Below are 21,000 nucleotides of genomic sequence, written 5' to 3' on the forward strand. Positions count from 1 at the left end.
CTCGGGGACACGTCTCTGAATTCAGGATGAATGGCAGTGGGAGAATGTGCAGACACGTTTGGAAGAGAGCTTGCTTTGAAAGGATTGCTTTCCTTCTTGCTTTGGAGCCCCAAAGAGAAACGTGCTCGTGCTTTGAAGCACCGAAATCCATTGTGGGTCGTAATTTCTGAGCTGTTAGGTTCTCATGGACGGGAAGGAAATGCTGTGTACTTGAGTAGGCTCCGTGTGGACGTTTGTCTTAGGAGTTTAAAACGGCAACAAGTTTTCAATGTGTTAATGGATCGTTTTTACTAATTACAGTTTCCTGCTTGTAGTTTCTACAAAAATTGGGTTCACGACTTAGATTAAAAATACAAACACCATAGCAGCTTATCATTATATTAAAATATAGGTATCAGGATAATCATATACCTAGCTTTTTAAAATATTTGTACAAAAACTTTGTTCATAATTGGTGACATAGAAAACGAATGTTAAGCTTCATCAAATCACTTTAAAATTTTTATTGCAGCTCTGCCCTAACGAAACAGTTTGAACTGTCAGAATCTCCTTTCAGGACCCATGTTAAGGAAGGGTGGGGGCAGGATTTCTAGGTGACTAAGAGTCTTTATGACTAAAATGCCAGACAGGATTTGTCAGGTCCTGGGGTGTACCCAGGGAAGATAAAACCACACGAGTGCCCGGTCGGGTTGAATAAAATGGGTGCTCCTTCTCTCTTTAATGAAGCTGGTGGGAGTTAATGTGCTCCATGACCAACCTGTTTTGGCGGGACCCAGGAAAGAGCAAATGTTGACCGCAGTTCGCATTTAGGTGGTTTAGTTGTGGGAGCCAAGTGGGCAAAAGCAAAATGTGATTGTTTCGATTTTAGTTCTCAAACACTGGCTAGTCAGCATGAGAGAGTGTTATTGCATATAAAATCTAATTTTTATGCTTCTGAGTTTTCTTGCAAATAAAAGATTTTTTTAGTTTGTGAGTTTTCTGATTTTTATTAGACACTTAATGTCCTAGTCATCTTTTGAACTGTGAATTTATTCTGAAATGGACTCATTGGATTTTCTATCTTAGACCACTTTTTGTTTTAATTCCAGGACTTACGACGAATTTGGATTTTTTTTGTTTTTTTGTTTTTTGCTGTTGGTTAAGTTGTGGGTTGTTTGCTGTCTAATTGTGGAGGGGAGAAGTAGTGAAGTGTATTCGTCTAAGAGAGACTTGGGGTTTTGAAGAAGGGGTACTTTTAGGGCCTTCAACTAACTTCTGGTTAAAACAGTGGGGGCAGTTTTAATTTTAAAACCGAAACAACGCTTCCTTTACCCATCATGACTTTTTAGAGCAAGCATGTTAATGTGCATTTAACGTGAATTTATGTTTTTTATGTTTATCGGGTTTCAGAGTCTCGATCAGTTCAGTATCCAGTTAGAAGCTCTGCTTTGTGATGGGCGCTGAGGACTCATTTTAGTGGAGGTGGGCACAGGGCCCTGGGGCAGGAGGGCCCCGGAAGAGCTGGCCCTGGGCAGGTGCTGGTCGAGGGGGCCGGCGTGATAGTGATGCCGTGGGAAGGGGAGGCGGCCGGGAGGCGCACTGAGGCTTGCATCCCTCTCCGGGGCTCGGTGCTTCTCACCGGGAGAGGAGGACCTTCCACTCGGAGGGAAAGAAACCAGCCCAGGGTCACACGGCCTGTAAGCGGTCGGGCCAAAACCCGACCCAGCAGCTTTTTGTTTTGTTTGGAATCTTTTGGCGGTGGGGGCACCTGCAGCATGTGGAGGTTCCCGGGCTAGGGGTCGCATCAGAGATGTGGCTGTCGGCTTACACCACAGCCACAGCCACAGCCACGCCAGATCCGAGCTGCGGCTGCAGCCTGCACCACAGCTCACGGCAATGCCGGATCTGAGCAAGGCCTGGGATCGAACCCGCGTCCTCATGGATACTACTTGGCTTCGTTACCACCGAGCCACAATGGGAACTCCCCCCCCCCTTTTTTCCATTTTAAAGTAGAAATTTTAGCTGTTTGTAAAGCCTTTCGCTGCAGGATTATGATAGTGGTTTTTCCCAGCACCTTGTCAGCGTCGTCTGTTGCAGTGGCCTCTCGTGTTTGACAGTCTTTGTGCCCAAGGTGCATTTCTTCATTCATCTTACAGATATCTGTCAAGTCCCTACCACCACGTGCCAGGCAGGTTCCTAGTCTGGGATATGAAGGGAATCCTCTGGACCCTCGCAGAGTTTGCCCCGCCCCCGCCCCCGCCCCCAAGGGGACAGTCAGGTAAACAATTAACATGCTTTGGTGACAAAGCGAGTGCTCCCCAAAGGTTTGAGCCTCCCTTCCTGTCACATAGCCTAGAATTTGCAGTTAATTTAGTGAATTATGTCCTGCAGGGACAGACTGGAAAGTCAGCCTGAACTTTTCTGTTTGGAGGAGGCGAACAGGTCACCTGGAACTCGATGGCTGTAAATTTAGCCCGATGACTTAAATCCTGTGCCTGCTTGTCCAAGAGAACTTGTCTGCCGAGGTGGGAACTCTCTGTGCCGTCCCCCTCGGTGGCGCTGGTCACGTGTGACTGTGGAACACTCAGAATGTGGCTCGTGCAACTGAGAAGCCAGATGTTACATTTTATTCCTTTTTAGCTACTTTAAATGTAAACAGACACGCTCAGGTGGCTGTAATGGACAGCGCAGCTGGAGACTGGAACCGACAGACTTTTTCAGGAAGGGCTGCAGAGTGAGTGGTCTTGGCTGTGAAAGCAGCCGCAGACAACAGGTCACTAAGTGGGCGTGACGTGTTCCAATAAAGCTTTATTTACAAAACAGCTGGCCAGATCTGGCCCTTTGGACATAGTTGGCTGACTCCTGTTCCAGACTCTTCCTTGACTTTTAATTGTCTGTGAAGTGTACCAAAATATATGTCACTTCCAGAGCCAGGCTAGAGGCAAGAGCAGCCAAGCCGAAAAGGCGTGAGTGGCCGGAGGGGAGGAAAGCGAGCCCCATCCTTTTCCAGCTGGCTTTTCCTCTGGCTCAGGAAAGTTGTTAACTGCCCGGCCTTGTGATGGGTAAACGCACGCGGCTGGCGAGTCCAGAAAACAGGAGGCGCCGGCGAGCAGGCTCTTCCTTCCCAGTGAACCCTCTTCTCCTGGGGAGTGGGAGTCTGATGGTGGAAAGGTGCGTTTTCTCGAGCGTGCTCCCAAGTCTGCGGTTTTCCGGAAGAACGGAGAGGAGAGCCCGCGGGGGGCTGGGCGGCGGGGCCCAGGCCTTCCTTTCCCGCCGCAGCCCATGCGATGCCAGCCTGGGTGCCGGCGCCCAGCGTGGGACTCCTGCTTGGTGGCGGCGGTAAGTGTGGAGGATGGAGAGCTGCCTCCCCTCCTTCCCCACAAGGAGTGAGGAAGAAGGGTTCATTGACGGCCCCAGTAAAAGGCCCCTCCAAGGTCAAAGCGGTGTTTCTCTGGGCTGGATGTTGGTGTTTCTCTGGATGGTGTAACAGCCCACCTAGCGTCTAGTGACGGGAGACTCTGTAAGCTGTGAGGGGACTTTGTAGGAGTCTTTAAAGCCACCTGCAGCGATCCTCTAGGGAAAGGTGTTTCTCTCGGGTCTCTGACAGCAGGAGGTACCTGGTAACAAATGGGGGGGGAATGTTTGTGTGAAGCTGCACACCTCTCCTGAATTAGTTCTCCCCAAACCGCCCCTGGCTCCTGCCTTGGAGCAGCAGCTAAACTCCTACAATTTTTTCATTAAAAGATGTTCATTACAGGGGTTCCCAGTGTGGCGAAGGGAAAATGAATCCGACTAGTATCCGTGAGGATGTGGGTTCAATCCCTGACCTCGCTCAGTGGGTCGGGGATCCAGCGTTGCCATGAGCTGTGGTGTAGGTTCCAGTTGTGACTCAGATCCCACGTTGCTGTGGCTGTGGTGTAGGCCGGCAGCTGCAGCTCAGATTCGACCCCTAGCCTGGGAACTTCCACATGCCACGGGTGCGGCCCTAAAAAGCAAAAAAGAAAAACACTTAATTGTGTAGCAGAGTGAGACAAAAATAAAGAGTTAAGGGAGTTCCCATTGTGGCCCATCGGTAATGAAGCCACCTAGTATCCGTGAGGACTGGATTCGATCCCTGGTCCCACTCAGAGGGTTAAGGCTCCCACGTCGCGGTGGTGTAGATGACGGACGCAGCTGGCACCTGGTGCGCCGTGGCCGTGGCCGTGGCCGGGCCGGCCTGACCGCTGCAGCTCCTGTTTGACCCCTAAGAAGATAAGGTCCGTGGTCGGGAAGAGTGTGGGCACTGAAATCCAGGGAAGGCCCAAGTCCTCGCAGGCCCAGTGCTTTGGGGCATCTACCCGGTTTCGGTACCAGGTGGCACCGCAGGGTGGTTCTCTTGCGGATCCAGCGAGCAGGACAGGACAAGCTTTGTGGGCACTGCCTGACCCCGCCCCCCCAGCATTCCTGCTGGCAGTGAGCAGGACGTGTCCTAGTCTCTCCTGCCCAAGGTCACCAGCCTGCAGGGCTGAGTCCAGGGCCCCTGCTCCCTGTGCCAGCTACCTGTCCCCAAGCCACTGCTGCTCTGTCCCAGGAGGCAAGGCAGCATTTACAGAGTGCCTTCAGCGTGGTCCAGGGCAGATCCCGCAGCACTTCTGGGAGAGGAGGAGAGCCGTGGGGACAGTGACACGGGAGTCTGAGCTCACTCGTGCCCCACACCAGGTCAGGGTGCCGGGAGGTGGCTGTGCGGCTTCCACATCAGGTGAACCTGTGACACGTGCGGTTGTGGAATGGGTTTGAGTATCTGGAGTTCAGTCTGCAGGCCCACTATCGGTGTGTGGGCGCATCGCTGACCCCTTCTCCGCTGCCCCATTTCAACTGCCGGGTTTGTCAGGCATCGACTGTGGGCTCCTTGTCAGACCTCCTCCTGCAGTCGGGAGCCCGCTGGGCAGGGTCACGGGCAGCCAGGCGCTTCTCACCACATCTAGCATCTAGCTCCCTGCAGTGTGAGCACGCGGTCACCATCGGTGGAGGGAAATGAAAGTATTTCTCTGAATGACGGCTCAGGTGATGGTTACGTGGTGTGTCCTCAGCTGACTACTGGATCGGCTCAGCAGCACTCGGGAGCAGCTGTGACTGGCGGAAAACGCACACACAGGTGACCACGCCGTGGGCCTTGCTTCAGACCCAGTCTCCTCTTCCTCTCGGGTGGGAAAAGTACCACCAGACTTGGGGAGGACTCCGAAAATTAGTTTCTCTCACTGATGGGCCTAAGGAAAAGTCTTTCTTATTAATCTTGCAAAGACGTTAGCTAAAATGCACAAGGACAAACTACTACAGCAAGAGAAATCTGATTTTGTCTAGGCTCGTGAATTATCCATAAGTCAAAAACCCTTCTAGTTAAAAAAAGAAAGAAACTAAAGAGATGCAGGAGTGAAATACGGTGAGTGAGTTTCTATCAGATCGTTGTTCTAAGAAAAAAACAAACAAACCCCAGATCAGACCTACAGAAGACGTTGCTATGGCTGTTGGGAAAGCTGAGTACAGAACGTGGGACACTGTGGAGTTACTGTTAGCTTTAAAGGTATTGTGACTTGTAGCAACTGGCCTTGTTCTTTTTTCTTTTGGGGCCGCACCTGCAGCATATGGAAGTTCCAGCCTAGGGGTCAAATCAGAGCTACAGTTGCCGGCCTACACCACAGCCACAGCAATGCCAGATCCCAGCCATGTCTGTGACCTACACCACCGGTCACGGTAGTGCTGGCTCCCCGACCCATTGAGCGAGGCCAGGGATCGAACCTGCATCCTCATGGATACTAGTCGGATTCGTTTCCGCTGTGCCACAGCGGGAACTCCCTATCCTCATTCTTAGGAGCTGCAGATGGAAATGTTTAGGGGTGAAGCATTATGATCTCTGCAGGTTACTTCAAATAACAGAGAGAAAAATAACCAGAGCAGATATGCTAATATGTGAACGTGGTTGATATAGGGAGTGGGCATATAGTATGCAATTATTCGGCTTCTGTGTAGGTTTAAACTTCGTAATGTTTGAGAGAAGTACCTTTAAAATGTTTTGCTTTAACAGAAAAAAAGACGTGCAAAGGAAATGTAATCACTTAGAAATTGTTTGCTAAATGGTCTTTTATGTTCCAGTTTTGAGTTTTCCTGTGTTTTTCCTCACATGTCATTGTTGACAAATCCGTGGCCGTCGGTGACATCAGCAGTCGGGGGCTTGGTCATCCTGGGTGGGATGAGGCTGAGGCCCTGCCAGACAGCAGTCCCCTCGCTGCTACTACCTCCTGGTGGCTGCACAGTCAGCCACACCATCTTACCAAGTGGTATTTGGAGGTGTGCACCTTTTTTTTTTTTTTTTTGGTGTTTATGGGCATTTCTAATGGCCTTTTAACGTGTAACAGCCTTTAAGGCCCACACTCAGGTGAGAACCTCAGCGCTGGGGTCTGATCCCTGCCCCGTTCCCCACCACACCACCTGTCCGCTGAGCCAGCCTGGGCAAGGAGCTCGCCCCTGTGCCTGGAGGTGGGATGAAGCGGGTATAAAATGACCTGCCTCTGTGCATTTTATGAGGGTGAAGCATTGAATACATAGAAAATGCTTAAAGTGTTTGTGAGGCTCTGGGAGTGGGGGGGTGGCCTGGCTAACGGTCCCTGTCGTGGCTGTTGTAATCCAGAGCCCAGCGTCTTCACCTCAGCCTGTCATATTTTTCGGCCACTGTGTTACCTACATTTGTTCCTCCTGCAGCTCGTCTGCCCTCTCCCTCCCGCCTCGCCGGCCCCTGGTGCACTTTGTCACTTCCCCGGGAAGACATCGGTCCTTGGGGATCGTGCGAGTGCTCTGCGTTCGGCTGGTGGGCGGTCCGTGGACGTTCCTGCTGAGACCTCTCTGTGCAGGGGCGACTCCCGATCTTCCTTCTCGGGGTCCAGTCTGTTACAGGAAATCGGCATTTAATACCTTCCTCTCCTCACCCCCTGTGTAGCTCTTTTGAAGAGAAGTGTTTTAGCCTGACATGCATAAGGAAAGTTATGTTCAGAAGATAGGGATTTTATCTGTGACCAGTCCCAAGTAAGGTGACTTCGCTTGTCATTTTCCCCTTCGTTGTTTTTAAATGCAGATGTTGCTTTCTGATGCGGCAACGGTTTGACTTCCAAAAATGTACTGTGTTATCCTCACGTCCCATTACGTTAAACGCCTCTGAATTCCTTTTTCGTCATGGGATTTTAAAATTCAGAGAGTGTTTGGGTCCAAACTAAAACCTTCTACCTTATCATTTGCAGTGTAATAGTGTGGGTTTTTAAAATTCTATTGAAATACAGTTGATTTACAGTGTTGTGTTTATTTCTTGTGCACAGCGCAGTGATTCAGTAGTAGCTGTATATGTGCTCTTTCATAGTCTTGTCCGTTATGGTTTGTCACAGGATATTGAATGCGGCGTCCCGTGCTGTGCAGTCAGACCTTGTTGTTTGTCCATCCTGCTAACCCCAACCTCCCCGTCCATCCCTCCCCCACTCCCCTCCCCCCAGCAACCGCACGTCTACTCTCCTTGCCTGTGAGTCTGTTTCTGTTTTGTAGATAAGTTAATTTGTGCCATGTTTTAGATTGCACACGTGAGTGGTATTGTATGGTGTTTGTCTTTCTCTTTCTGATTCACTTAGCATGAGAATCTCTAGGTCCATCGGTGTTACTGCAGGTGACGTTTCCATTCTTGATGCCTGAGTCGTAGTCTGTTGTGTATATATATAAAATACTGTATTTTTAGTACAACTTGAGCCATTAGGTTTCTCAGTCTGTTGTTGATGTACGTGAACTTCGTATACTAACCTTTCAGTTTTTGTTTGCTGGTTGTGTTATGAGACGTGTGTTCTCATTACGGTATTTTGACTTATAAAATTATGAGAATAGGGAACAAGCCTGGTTCTTCCTGAGCTGCTGGTCCTTTATTCCTGGCAGGCTTCAGGAAGGAAGACGTGGCGGGGGGGTGTCTGGGTAGATCTCTCAGTATGTATACAACGAGGAGTTATTTTTCTTTGCCTCCAGGTAGTGGGTGTTACTGCACCCCGTTATCCAGGGTGGCCTTTGATAGCCTTGTTTTCATAACTCTGAAGCCGCGACAGTGTCCTCAGCGTTTGCAGAGGGCAGTGTGTACGGGTGTGGTCAGTGGGCCCGTGGTGTCCCTGCGATGCTTTCAAGGGATCATCAGGGGCAAAACTGTCTTCTTAAGAAAACCAAGGCAGGAGTTCCTGCTGTGGCTCAGCAGGAAGGAGCCCAACTAGCATCCATGAGGACGTGGGTTCGATCCCTGGCCTCGCTCGGTGGGTTAGGGATCCGTCATTGTCATGAACTGTGGTGTAGGTCGAAGATGCGGCTGGAATCTTTTGTGCTGTGGCTGTGACGTAGACCAGCAGCTGTAGTTCCAATTCAACCCCTAGCCTGGGAACTTCTGTATGTTGCACCTGTGCTCCTAAAAAGACACCCCCCCCCCCAAAAAAAAGGAATGCCAAGGCCTTTTCTATGTGGCCATTTGCCCTGATGGTGCAGAGGCGGTGGGGGTAAAACGGCTCCTTTTGTGGGGCAGGCAGTGGTGTCCAGCTGGAGACCACCATGAGCTCCACCATGTCACCGCAGTCTGACCTGAGAAGGTCCTTGACGAAGCGCGAAATAAATGCTTGGTGTTATTAAGTCTCGGCCTCACGAGCACACCTTTAACACTCCGTGTGACGATGCACAGGGCGCACACAGAGCCTCTGGCACCTGCGGGACAGCGGCTGTCTCCAGGGACACTGTGCAGTACGCAGGGTGCGAGCTGAGCTGGCCACGTTTTTCAGGAACATCATTTTTACTTGAAAGACCAAAAGACAGATGGGGTTATGGAGACCTGAATAGTTGACAGATGCTTTCTCGAAAAGGAGCAAAGAAGCCCGTCAGTACAGGGGGAACAACAGTGACACTATCTGTTGCCCGTGATGAAATTCAAACTTGCAAGTGGAAACCTGCCTTTTGGAGAACTTGTGTCTGCCTGCAAGAGCGCAACAGCTCCCGATGCTGAGACGCCTGGCGATAGGACAGCGGGGCTTCTCGATGGGAAGAGGCGCACGGCCGCACACCTGCCCGGTCAGTGATGCTGCGGACACAGAGGGAGAGGCACTCACGGTGCCAGACACACACGCCTCAGGGCTTGGCGTTGCTGAAACTTCCGTCAGTGTGGTTTCAGACTCCAGTGCAAGCTCATCTTTAAGAAACTACCACTTGTTGACTGTTAGCATCGAGTCAAAGACAACCCACAGTTTTTGGAAAAGCCAGTGAAGGTACTCCCTTTTTTCAACTCAACAGGTCTGTTTGAGGCTGGGCTTCTTCTCATTTTCCTCCACCAGAACAGCTGACCGAGCACATTGAATGCGGAGGCAGAAATGCAGATCTGCCCGCTTTCTCTCAAGTCAGACGTGAAAGAGACGGGAGAATGGGAACGTGTCATTCCTGCTAATTCTCCTGAAGTTATTTGTGCTGTGATTCTTAAGTTAACAGGAAGTGGGCCTGTTCCTGTTATCCTATGTGAATTGCTAGGTAAAAATGTTTTAGACCTTCTCTAACTTGTCAGCATCACTGGATGGCACTCGCAGGATCTGAGCCCTTCAGGGTCTCCGGATGGTTGAGGACACCGTCCCGACACCTGCAAGTGGAAGACCCTTGGCCTGGGAAATCTCTCCAGCGTGAGCTGGGTGTGACCTGACCCTGTTTTTACCAAGCCTCTGTATTTTTTTCTCTTCTCCCCTCAAAAAAATCATTCCCAGATTAACTAGTCAGCTAATAACGTAAACTGGTCTGGGGGCCACAGTGGGAGGCAGTGACTGCAGCAGTGCTTGGTTGGTGGACTCACCCCAGGACTCTCTCTGCCTTTAGGCAGCTTCCTTTTATCTTTTTCTAAATTTAAAAAAATAAATAAATAAATAAAAATAAAAAAATCCATATGTGAATATAGCTACTTTTCAATTTTTTAAAAATTACAAGTAAAACTAAAATTCTCCATAACCTTATCCTCCAAATCAATCTCCTGCCTTTCCTGGCATCACCGAGCAAATTGTTTGGAGTTCGTGTGTATCATTCCACACCTCTGTCTATGCGAGCGTGTGGATGTAAATTCACAATAAGTGTGTGGTATTTGGGGAGGGGGTTATTTCTTTTTCTTTTGGGGGGGGGCTTTTTAGGGCCACACCCACAGTATATGGAAGTTCCCATTCAAGGGGTCGAATTGGAGCTGCAGCTGCCAGCCTACACCACAGCCACAGCTACACGGGATCTTTAACTCACTGAGCAGGGGCAGGGATCAAACCTGCATCTTCATGGATACTAGTGGGGTTCATTACCGCTGAGCCACGTCGGGAACTCCAGGGGGGTTATTTCTTAAGGAAAAAAATTGACACGGTAGCAGTTTTAGAAAACTGAATCTTTTGCAAGTTTTTAACATCTTGATGATACGTGATGCTCCGAGCTCGTGTTCCATCTCGTTATCCTGAATCGTGCTGTACATGCACACGCTGCACAGACGCTCCGCGTGGTCTCCCGCATCCTTCTGCTCATTTGGTGTGAACTCTGGGCCAGGTGGGTGTCTGGGCAGAGGCAGCAGCTGGGCAGCGCCTGCCCGTGCCCGGGCCCCACCCCAGGGCTGGTGCAGATGCCTCACGCCCCAACCCAGTGGGAAGGAAGCTCTGTGCTTGTTTTACAGGCGTCAGAAGTGGGTGTCGGCCAGCAGACTGGACCAGACAGTGTGACAGGGCTCGCGCTGTCAGACTGAGACACGGGCCACCTCTGCTCCCCACACTGCTGGAACCGTGGCCTGTTCTCTGTGCTCAGGCCTGTCCCGAGGGGGTGTCTTCCTTACGAGAGAACGCCAGCGACCCTCCTCTGCCAGCTCCGTAGAATAGTGTATGAGATGGGGAAACACCGGGGTCTTGTCGGCTTAGTAACCGCCCCTTCCCCACGCACGCCCTCCTAAGTCGGACCCCGTGACAGCAGAATCCAGAGCTGTCCATCCCAGGCGAAGGCCTGACAGCATCAGTGACGGGGCCAGTGGCGTCCGTGACTGTGGCCATAGCTTCCCATTCGAGTCTGCGAATACATTATGGTTAAAAATGCAGTTGATAAAGTGACTGGTTTTGATGGGAAGTGAAAGATGGGAGCCTGCATTTGACTTCCAGCCCCCTGCCCCTGGGGACAAAAGCCACGAGAAGAGCGAGCAGAAGAAGCAGCTCTGAGGCTTAATTGAGAGACGTTCTCTGCTGGTAGGAAAGCTGAGGGGCTGTCCAGTGAGTGAGGCCTTTTCAGAGACTTGCATAAATTCAGAAAAGGTTTTTCTTTGCGGTCACGTCACAGATGACGTTATATTGAAGAGTGTTGTGCACCTTAACCAAAGGTTGACTTAAGTTGACACTTGAACCCAAAGTTACACCTGTGCTGTCCTGAAACTTTTTGCTTATCTTCCTCTCGGCCTGCTTCCTCCCCTTAAGCGTGCCTTTCTTATTTTATCTCATTTATTTTCCAGATGAGACCTTCGCATACTGAAACTGACCTTTCTGAAGCGTTGGGGGAGGGTGGTTGGGTTTTCTTATGCAAATAGGACGATGTGAGTGGGTAGGAGCTCTGAATTTTTCACTTCTGAGTTATGCGCATCAGTTAAATGTAAACTTTTGAAATACTAATCCTGAGTTCTTTTGCTATGAGTTGCAACTGTCGGTATCCAATTAAATGAACGTAGATTGTCCCGCCTACATAAAGTGGGAAGATATCTTTTGGAGTGTGTGTGTGCTTATGTAAAGTCAAATATCAACTTATAAAAACCAGCTCGGTCTTTAGTCTTATGATGTAGTGTATGGGCTTCATCGTTTGCTTCTTTGCGCCTTTTCTCTGTTTTCAAAAAGGAGAGCCTTTAAGTGAAACGGAAGTTAAACTTGGAGCCCTAAACTACTCTTGAACGCTGTGAACATCGTGGGAGAAAATGTAGAGGGACGTTTAAGAAGCACCTTCCGTGTTGTCCGTCAGAAACAGGGGCTCAGCAGCCAGCGGCAGGCCTTAGCTGTGGCATCCGCCGTAACCGAACACGCTGCCCAGGTGAACGTTCGTGCCAGTTCAGAGTGTGCGGAGCCAAGGCCCAGCAGCCGCCTTCGCCGCCTGCTGTCTCGCCCTCTCTCTGGTGCGCCAAGTGTTCCGGACATGCAGAAGTTTCTTCCAGGGTTTCTCAGAATGGTGTGGCCGGAAGATAAAGCGTTCTGGAAGACCGCTTTTTTTTCAGAGCAGTTTGGGCCTCCCCGGCGGCCGAGTGGCTGACACCCGGACGAGGAGGGAGGCTGTTGTTGTTTGTCCTTCTTAGCACCCAGGCGCCCTCCTCACCCTCAGAGCTCCTTGCAAGTGTTCATTGACCGTCCTCTTGGCTACAAGGCAGCAGGCAGCATCATTGGTCCCGTTTTTACAGCTGTAGAAGCCAAAGCAGTGGGTTCCCGGGCTTGCCCGAGGTCAGCAGGACAAGCTCTTGGGCTTTCTGACTCACCACCCAGGGCTCACACCTCCCTGGCTGTGCCCAGGGCCGCTCGCCAAGGCTCCTCTGTCCCGGAGCTCTGTCTGCGCAGCACTTTCTGCTCAGTTTTTCTGCCCAGTTTTTCAGCAGAGCAGCCGAGACCAGGTTAGTTGATCTCATGGTGTCATCTAGAAAAACGAGAGATGCAGATTCTGGGTCACGAAGGTAAGGCTGTCCCTTGGGGGTTTGTGGGTCTGGATGAGATGATCTCAGCAGAACTGAAAGTGCACCCCTTGCCCCTGAGCGTAGCCTGGAAGCTCCTGCCAAGGAACAGGGGCCCCGGGACTGCTTTCCGCGTGTGTGAAGCGCCTTGCCCGGTGTGCAGGGCTCGCTTTGAAGCTGCGTGTTCAGTGCAGCTGACGCAGTGTCTCAGTCTAACATAAACTTCCTGCTGGTGAAGCTGCCTCGTGGCTGATTCTCAGAACCAGGACAGAGGGAGACCTGCCGTTCCCTTGCAAGTCCTACATTAGGGAGCTCTGGGCGCCAGGCAGAGAGGCGCTTTCTCTGAAAACGGGCTCTTGGGTACAGGCATTTGTCCAGGGCAAAACGGCGGTAAAGACGCTGCTTCCTGACGCCGTGTACCGTCCTCGAGGGGTGTTTACATTGTAGTTAAAAACAGCCGGTGAGCTCTAGTTGCTGGTGTCGGTAAAGCCCTGCGCTGTTTCCTTCCTCGCTCTGCCTTCTGGGCGCCCTGTGCACCTGCTCTTGTCGGCCCTGTCGGCCTCAGCGCTGGTGTCGCAGCCGCACTCCACCCTTTGTCGTGCCAGATAAGGTTAAAACGAGACTAAAAATGCTTAGTTAACTGAGCTTGTTTCAAAAGGAAGGAAAACTATGGAATATACCTAACAGAGAGGAGAAGAAAATTTAGTTTGGACCTTCTGCCATGTGGCCCCACCCGAAACTTTGTTTCATTCCTTGGACACGTATTTAGGAATCACCACCTGGCCGGGGCTGGTGGCATGGGGGCTGCACAGGAGAAGGCACACATGATGAGCTTGCTGGTGGGGAGTGTGTTGTGGACGGGGTGACTGTGAACCCACTAGAGAAGGGTTCACAGCAAGTGAGTAGCCTCTCTGTGTGGACAGGTGGGTGGAGAGGTGCGAGGGCAGGTGAGTGACCGGCGAGCCACAGCCCTGCCCTGGCCATTCCCAGGGAACCTCACAGACAGGTGGGGGGTGTCACTGTGTGTGTGTGTGACCCCTGTGACCATATGACAGTGATTCAGAAAAGCAAAGGGAAGGCCTTGCATGCAGAGCGGACGCGGGCACGTGTGACTCCTTATCTCACAGTCAGACCAGACTCCTCCTGTGTCTCGGAGGTTGTCACAGTGCTCTGAGGGGTTAACCGGCTAGAACCCGGCAGTGAGAGGCCACGGGCACGGGGGGATTTGAGGCGGGAGCGGGAGTGCGCTGGGGCCCTGGCGGCCCGGCCGAGCGGAGGCCACACTCTGGGCAGCCGGGCGCCTCCCGACTAGGCACATGGGCCCCTGGACCGACCGTGCGCTTCTGGCCGAACGGACCTCTCCTTGCTCTGTTTCACCTGAACCCGGTTGCTGTGTTGCGGGCCTTGTCACTGAGCGTCGGCTCCCTTCCTTCCTTCCTTGCGTGTGCAGGTAAGGCTGTCAAAACCAGATCTGCAGAGGGAGTTCTCAGACCTTTGCGGGGCAGGAGGGTGGATTTGAGGAGGAGGTTGGGGAAGGTGAGGCCAAATGGCTCTGGTTGTCCTGGCGGCACAAGAGGGGAGGCCCCTGCAGGGGACGGAGGCCGGGTGAGGGTGAGGGGCAGCACAGCTCTGCGGGCGGGTGGGCAGGCGGGCGGGTGGACCCCGAGCATCCGGGCTTGGAGGGCGCTGGGTCTCTGGCCTGTGTTTTCACTTTCTTGGTGTGTGGTTTGCAACACAGGAGCTTCTAACTTGGAGGAACTTCAGCTTACCTGAATCTGTCTTCTGTTGCTTGGTTCCCGGGTGGTTGTTACACCTTGATGCATGTGTTTTTTGGCCCGTGATGAGCAGCAGCTTTGATGTGGGATCTCAGTTCCCAGACCAGGGCCTGAGCCTGGGCCACAGTGGTGAGAGCAGCCTGTCCTAACTGCTAGACCACCAGGGAGCTGCCCGTGGCCAGTGTCATGCCTCAGAGATGGTTTCCCAACCCGGAGAGTTGCTCCTGTGTTTTCTTCTGCAAGTGTTACTCTCCCAGCGCTTACATCTGGTCTTTGATCCATTTTGAGTTCATTTCTGTCTGTGGTGGCAGGTAAGGGTCCACGTCCAGCCTCGTGGGTGTGGCTTTTCAGTTTTCCCGGCGCCTTTTGTTGGAAAGACTCCTTTCCCCACTGAAGGGCCTTGGCACGCCTGTCGAGGGTCAGTGGACGGTAGTTGTGGGGTTTATTTCTGGACTTCCTTCTGCTCCACCGGTCCGTGTGTCTGCACCTCAGCTTTGCTTACTGTGGCTCCGTCAGAAGCTCTGCCATCAGGAGGTGGGGGTCCCCCCACTTTGCTCTTCTTTCTCAAAGCCGTTTGCACTCAGGGTGCCTCGCGTTTCCGCGAAGGTCTTCGGCTCCTTGCCAGGGCTCCTGGCCTCTTGCCTCGCCCGGCTGGGGCCAGAACCTGTCCCCTGAGGGCGGTGCAGGGCACACTCCCTGCTCCCTGGCAGCTCCTCTGACCGAAGAGAGAACCCGCTCTTGCGGGGGGTCTGGGGCCGTGGGTTCTAGTCAGAACCCCCAAAACGTTTGTTTCAAAATCTCAGGCTTTGTCATGAAGAGCTATCTGACTTCTGTATTCTCTCTCGTTATTATTCCAGCGTCATGTGAAAACGTCGGACACGCTTTAATTGCTTTGTAAACGTGATGTTCCAGGAAGTGTGTCGTGTTCGTCCTGGGGCTTCAGGCCCTTCCTCTTCTCCCGCCCCCGCTCGGAGCGCGTGCCCTAGTTTAAAAGGCTGGGTTGGGGGAGACCCGCCCCAAGGTTAGAGCCCTTGTGTTTGTAAGGTTGTCTCTTGGACCGGCTGCCACCGAAGCTCTCAGACCCCGCGGGACCAAGCAGACCTGCCTGCTTGTCAGTGGGTTGGTGTTGGTGTCTCCTGCAAAGCTGCCGTCCTTTTCTGTCGATTCTTGAGATGGACAGAGACCTCGTCCGTCCTGGCCATCAGAAAGGTTCCCACAGGATGAGACCCGAGGCATTCCCTGAGTTGTGTCTTTTCGGAAGATCCCCTTCTTGGCCGGGGGTGCCTGCTCCGTTTGTCTGGGTTCGCGTGGCCGGAAGGCGACGGCCGGGGTCAGTCCTTCCCAGACGCCCGTGCGGCTCTGTGCAAGGCGTTTCTCTGTGCAGGCCGAGAGGAAGGTGATGTGGGGTGGCTTTCTCATAAAGCTCAGTTAGCGTAATCTGCAGGGCCCTCTTTCCTTCAGAGATGTCCTTTTGGAATAGGAACGTCTTCTGTGATTCTTGGGCGCTCGCTCGCTCTCGTCAGGGCGGTGAGCCCGTGTCGGTCTCTCGGCTTCCTGTGCGGTTTACTGGTCTGTGAAGCCCTGACTCCGGAGCACGTTTTAAGCCACCAGTCCCAGGTCGATAGGCCTTCCTCACCTTGGGAATTACCACAGTGTTTCAGACAATTTATGTAACTGAAAAGCCCACTTCTTACTTCCTTTCTATGAAACGTCCAGAACAGGCAAGCGCGTAGAGACAGCAGATGAGCGGTTGCCGGGCTGAGGGGGGTGTGGGGGCGGCTCCTTAAAGGGTGCCCGTGTTCGTCCTTCCAGGGGGATGGAAAGGTTTTGAGACTGGAGAGGGGGCGGTGGCGCCACATCGTGAGTGCACTAGATGCCACTGAAGTATACGGTTTAAAATTGTTAATTGTATGTTATGTGCATTTCACCTCGATTTTTTTTTTTAAAAGCCTATTTGATTCAGTGGTGTAATTATACATGAGGCCAGACGGTGGGAGGGGGGCGTGTCTTATCAGGTTATATGAATCCAGGTGAGCACAGGATATATGCTTACACTCACAGACATGTATTATTAATTTGTGTCTCTGAGCATGATCCTTAGAAGCTAATTAGACGGACAGCCTTTCAGCTCTGGGACAGCCGAAAGGTTTAACCCGCCACCGAAACTCTCTACTCTCTCCTGGCAAGCAGGGCGCGTCACCAGCTTTTCACAGCCTCTGACACTGCAGAGCGGAGGCTTTGAAATCACTTTCAGGAGCTCTCTGAACAAAGCTCCCCTTGCTGCTCGGTCTTGTGGCTCCGTCTTCGTGTCCCCGGGACGCCGGCCACCAGGCTGGAGGCTGTCAGCGGCCTTCTGTCCTGTAAACCCGGGGCAGGGGGTGGGGGGTGACGTGCAGTTGGCCCCCCAACCCCGGGAAGGCACAGAGGAGAAAGGGGGAGACCGTCTCTATGTTACCGTTAAGTGAGTAAGAGCCTTAATGCGATTCTGAGGGCAGTGTTGGGGTTTCTGGACGTTTTCTCCTTGTTGCTTCCGGAAGAAAACCCACGGAGTTAAATGTCAGGTTAGGGCCCTGCCTGGATGTGGGGTTCTGGGGTGACCTGCCCCCCCTGCTGTCCAGGCCCCTTGGTTTTCTGAGTGATTGAGCTCGTCGCCTCACCTTCATTGAAGGTGCCGGTGGCGCTTTGCTTTTAACGGCTTCAGGATCCCTCTTAAGGTCCTCGAGGGTGGATTTTTCGAGGCGGGCGATTTTCCCCTCTTGGACTCTGCGTTCGCACACGTGCTGCGCGTCGTCAGTGTCTCGATGGTTTTCCCGTGCGTCGGCCCTGGTCGCAGAGGGACGGTCCTGAGCACCCAGGTCTCGCGGGGGCTCCCAGCCCCCACCCTGTCACCCTGGAGTGGCGCCTTCCAGTGTGTTCCCTCTGGAGCTGCCGGCAGCGCAGCCCCACTCTGGTGGTGGTTGTCAGTGTTGTGTTCTGCTCTGCGGCGTTGCAGTTGGACTGGAAACGGAACGCCGGTTTAGTGTCCATAGTGACCAAAAAGGAAAGTTCCGCAGTCGTTTGTTTGGTCCTCTGCTGCCTCGGTCGCTCGGTCGCTCGGCGTTCTCGTCCCCGAGAGCCGGGACTGAAGTAGGGCCTGCGTGGTGTCGGCTGAGCCGCAGATTCACGACCGTCTCGTGAAGGGAGGCGGCTTGTGAAGAAACGTCTGCTTCGTTCAGGCCTGTGGTCAAGGCAGAGGCCCGGGATAGGGTGCGACTCAGAGGAACCTGAAGTTCATCCGTCAAGATGCCAGCCGCTCTGCCACCCGGCCTCCGAGACCCCCGGGGGCCGTCGGCCACAGGAGAGAGGATTTCCAGATCCATCACGTTCTCAATTCGCCTTTAACAGCCTGGAACATTCTGCCTCCAGGCCTGGGACCGTCCGCCAGAGTCGAGAACTGGCTGCCACGCTCCCGAAATAAGACGAGGGTTTCTCCTAAACCCGCCCAGGCCCGTCCACCTCGGAGCCCTAACAGCCTCCCTGGCGGCTTTGGGGTGCTGACCCACCCGGTCCTGCTTTGAGGCCGACGACCACGGAGGGCGGCCCGGATCAGTGTACATCAGACCCGCCGAGCCAGGGCTCCTGATGGGCCTGCCCGGGAGGGGGCTGCACAGGCTGGTGAACTGGTCGCTCCTAGCAGAGGGGGCTAAGGTCTAACAGAGCGCTCCTCTTCTGTTGAAGAGACGGGATTTCTGTCAAGTTGGGTCAATACTTGAGTTCAGAGGTTTAAGTGGATAATTCAGGCAGATCCGTGAAGCAGGGAGCTCAAAGGTGAGCAGAAGGGCCTCCCCTCAAGGAGCTTGCCGTCTGGCAAGGCCCCAGGAAACGGGCAGGAGAGGATGAAGAGATGCCGAGAGTCACGACGGGGCATCTGCCGCCACCTCCGGGCTCGTGGGGGTGGGTGGAGGGGCGCGGGGGGGTTGCAGCCGTGACAGGGCTTCTTTAATTGCGTTCCACCGGCACACAGTTCTGAGCACTGCCGTATCCTACCTGTCCACCAGGTGAAAACGACAAAGGCACATCTTCCAGGTACGAACAACAGCAGTGCCATGTGGCAGAGCCAGGGTGGCAGCTCTCCAGGTGTGAACAGCCCGCAGGAAGGGTGCCTTGCTGGGCTTTGCTGGAGTTCTTTGTTTTGCTGCAGATGAAATAGGAGCCTTCTTGTTGCTGTTTATGACAGTTCAGTGTATCAGACGTGCTGGCATATTTTACATTTTGGCTACTTTCAAAACAAGAATTTGATATGACCTAAAACATTGGAACAGTATATTAAAGAAAAAAAAATTATTAGAAGCCAGTTGGGAAGCCTTTGAATGGAACTTCAGCACAATTGAGGAAACAGTTCATGTTAATGGCCCAGTGGGCATAGCGTCTTTTTAAGCTTCCTTCTAGCTTGTGGTGCTAAAACCACTGCCGAACGCACAAAGGGAGGTGCTTCCCTGCCTCTGATTTGTAACGTGGACGCGCCACCCTCACCACTGTGTACTCTTTGAAGTAGAAGAGTTCATCTGATATTTACACTCGTCGAAGTTGAGTTTGGTTTGTCCAAAGACACCCTCATTTTAGCAGTGACAGTATGATGTAGATGTGAAGGCAGAACCTACAAGAACGAATGGCTGGAGGTCGATGGAGTTCCTCATGCTGGGTTCCTGAATGAGCTCTGGTTTGTAGAACCAGAGACCGGCCGGGGCCAGCAGCCTCAGTGAGAGAGGCAGGATGTCCTCCTGGGGCTGAAAGATCTGGTTTCTCCTTCAGGACGGTAGAGGAAGACCCCAGAGCCTTTTGGCTGCTGAGAGTCCATACAGAGAACTGGGAACGAGGTGAAGGTTCCTCGGTCTCTCGCGTCGTCCAGGCTGCCTCCCTGTGCGGCCCGCACACCCCAGAGGTGGTGTTCACTGAGGCAGAGTTGAACTTTTTTTTTGTCTTTTTTGTCTTTTTAGGGCCGCACCCGCAGCATGTAGAGGTTCCCAGGCTAGGGGGTCTAATCAGAGCTGCAGGTGCTGGCTTACACCACAGCCACAGCAACGCCAGATCTGTAACACACTGAGCAAAGCCAGGGATCAAACCTGCCACCTGATGGCTCCTAGTCAGATTTGTTTCCACTGCTCCATGACGGGAACTCCCAGTTGAGTATTATTTTAACAGTTTCGTGTTGATGAATATAAAAATAGGTAACTGGCAAGTCAAGTCCACACTCCTGGGGTTATTATTGCCCAGGACAGGGTTTTGTAAAAAGTGTGTCCATTTAAATAGAAGCGCCCAGTTATCAACAGGATGGCTGTGCACAGATGCGGCAGGAATCGCGGGGAGAGCCCAGGCCGGCGCGGTGCGTTCACTCCGAGCAGACTGTTGCAGAGAGCTCCTCCGTCTCCCACTTGGTTCTGGGCCCAGCAGCCCCGCTCGCAGCCGTCAGTCCACTTCCATCCCGCCCTGGCCTTGCTCACCCTCTCCGCCCGTCCCCAGCCTCCCTGGCACGGCCCTTGGTGCCCTCGTTCACCGGGTCATTTCTAGCCGTTGCCGCGTTTGCAGAGTGGGAATAGTGAGGCCTCCCCGTGGAGCAGCGGGGTGTTCAGTGCGATGAGGATGGGCTCCTGGCACGGGGTCGGGAGCACGCTGGAACCGGTCGCTCCCGAGTTCAGATCCCAGCGAGTGGAAGCTGATGAATGGAATGGGCCTTCAGTGTTCAGGAGAAAAGCTTTGACTTGGCCAAAACATTGCCCCAGATCAAGGTGTTGGGCTCGGCCAGGCTGCCCGGGAGTGGGGTCCGGGTGGCAGGGACCCTGGATCTGCCCCTCGGGCTGACCCGGGGCCTGTGAGGGCTCTTCCTCAGCCTCCCGCAGCCCGGAGTCGTGTGCCTGGAGCAGGTGTGTTAAGAAGGTGGGGTTGCCGCGGCCAGCGGGGAGATCCCAGACGCCGCCAGTTTGACGCAGTTGTTGCAGGATCAGAGTTGCCTGAAGTCACCAGTGTGAGCCGGGGGTACGATTTTTCACCGCCGTGGGTAACCGCTGCTAATTCTGCGTCCATTGCTGGCCCTGAGCACCGGCCCTGGAGCCTCGCGGCCTGGCGGGCTCTCCCAGGACGGGTTTCTCGTGTGGGTGTCAGAAACAGCAGGAGCTCCAAGTACGTTTTCATTTTATGTTTTCTCTCCTCTATGGCTCAGAGTGCTTTGGTTTCAACGTCCGTCTTCACTGAATCCGACGTAAGAATGGTCCGTTCCTCGAGTCGCCCTGATTCGGGCCACTCAGGCAGTCGCATCCCTCGCAACGGGTTACCTCGCGAGTCCGGGCAGAGCACAGCGAGCTGCCGTGGCCCCCAGAAGCCTGTCCGCGGGTCAGGAAGGCCCTGGTCTCCGCGCTCAGGCCGTGGGGGTTGTGTGCGCGAGGGTAGAAACCGTGTCGGCCACAGCGAGGGCCAGTTTCGGGGGAGTGGTCTTCTCATCTGGGCCCCAAAATAGTCTTCTCAGAACAGGAGAGAAGATGCTGACGTCAGGTG

At 53.3% G+C, this 21,000-nt stretch overlaps 1 protein-coding gene and 1 long non-coding RNA gene across 2 annotated transcripts in view; one reads left to right on the top strand and one right to left on the bottom strand.

Moving 5' to 3' along the window:
• The window catches only part of PPP2R5C (protein phosphatase 2 regulatory subunit B'gamma), a 192,490-nt gene that overhangs the window by 95,003 nt on the left and 76,487 nt on the right, over positions 1–21,000 (top strand). The window lies entirely within an intron of this gene.
• Positions 1,764–9,929, bottom strand: LOC146402091 (uncharacterized). The gene is made up of 2 exons (XR_014811435.1): positions 5,773–9,929; positions 1,764–1,924 (listed from the first exon to the last, which is right to left on the bottom strand). It is a non-coding gene; the product is annotated as an uncharacterized LOC146402091 (long non-coding RNA).

This window comes from Sus scrofa, chromosome 7 (genome assembly GCF_054392235.1).
Source record: "Sus scrofa isolate SSC_HxYL_T2T_F1_AM1 chromosome 7, Sscrofa_HxYL_maternal_Yorkshire_Landrace_v2.0, whole genome shotgun sequence".
Lineage (NCBI taxonomy): Eukaryota > Metazoa > Chordata > Mammalia > Artiodactyla > Suidae > Sus > Sus scrofa.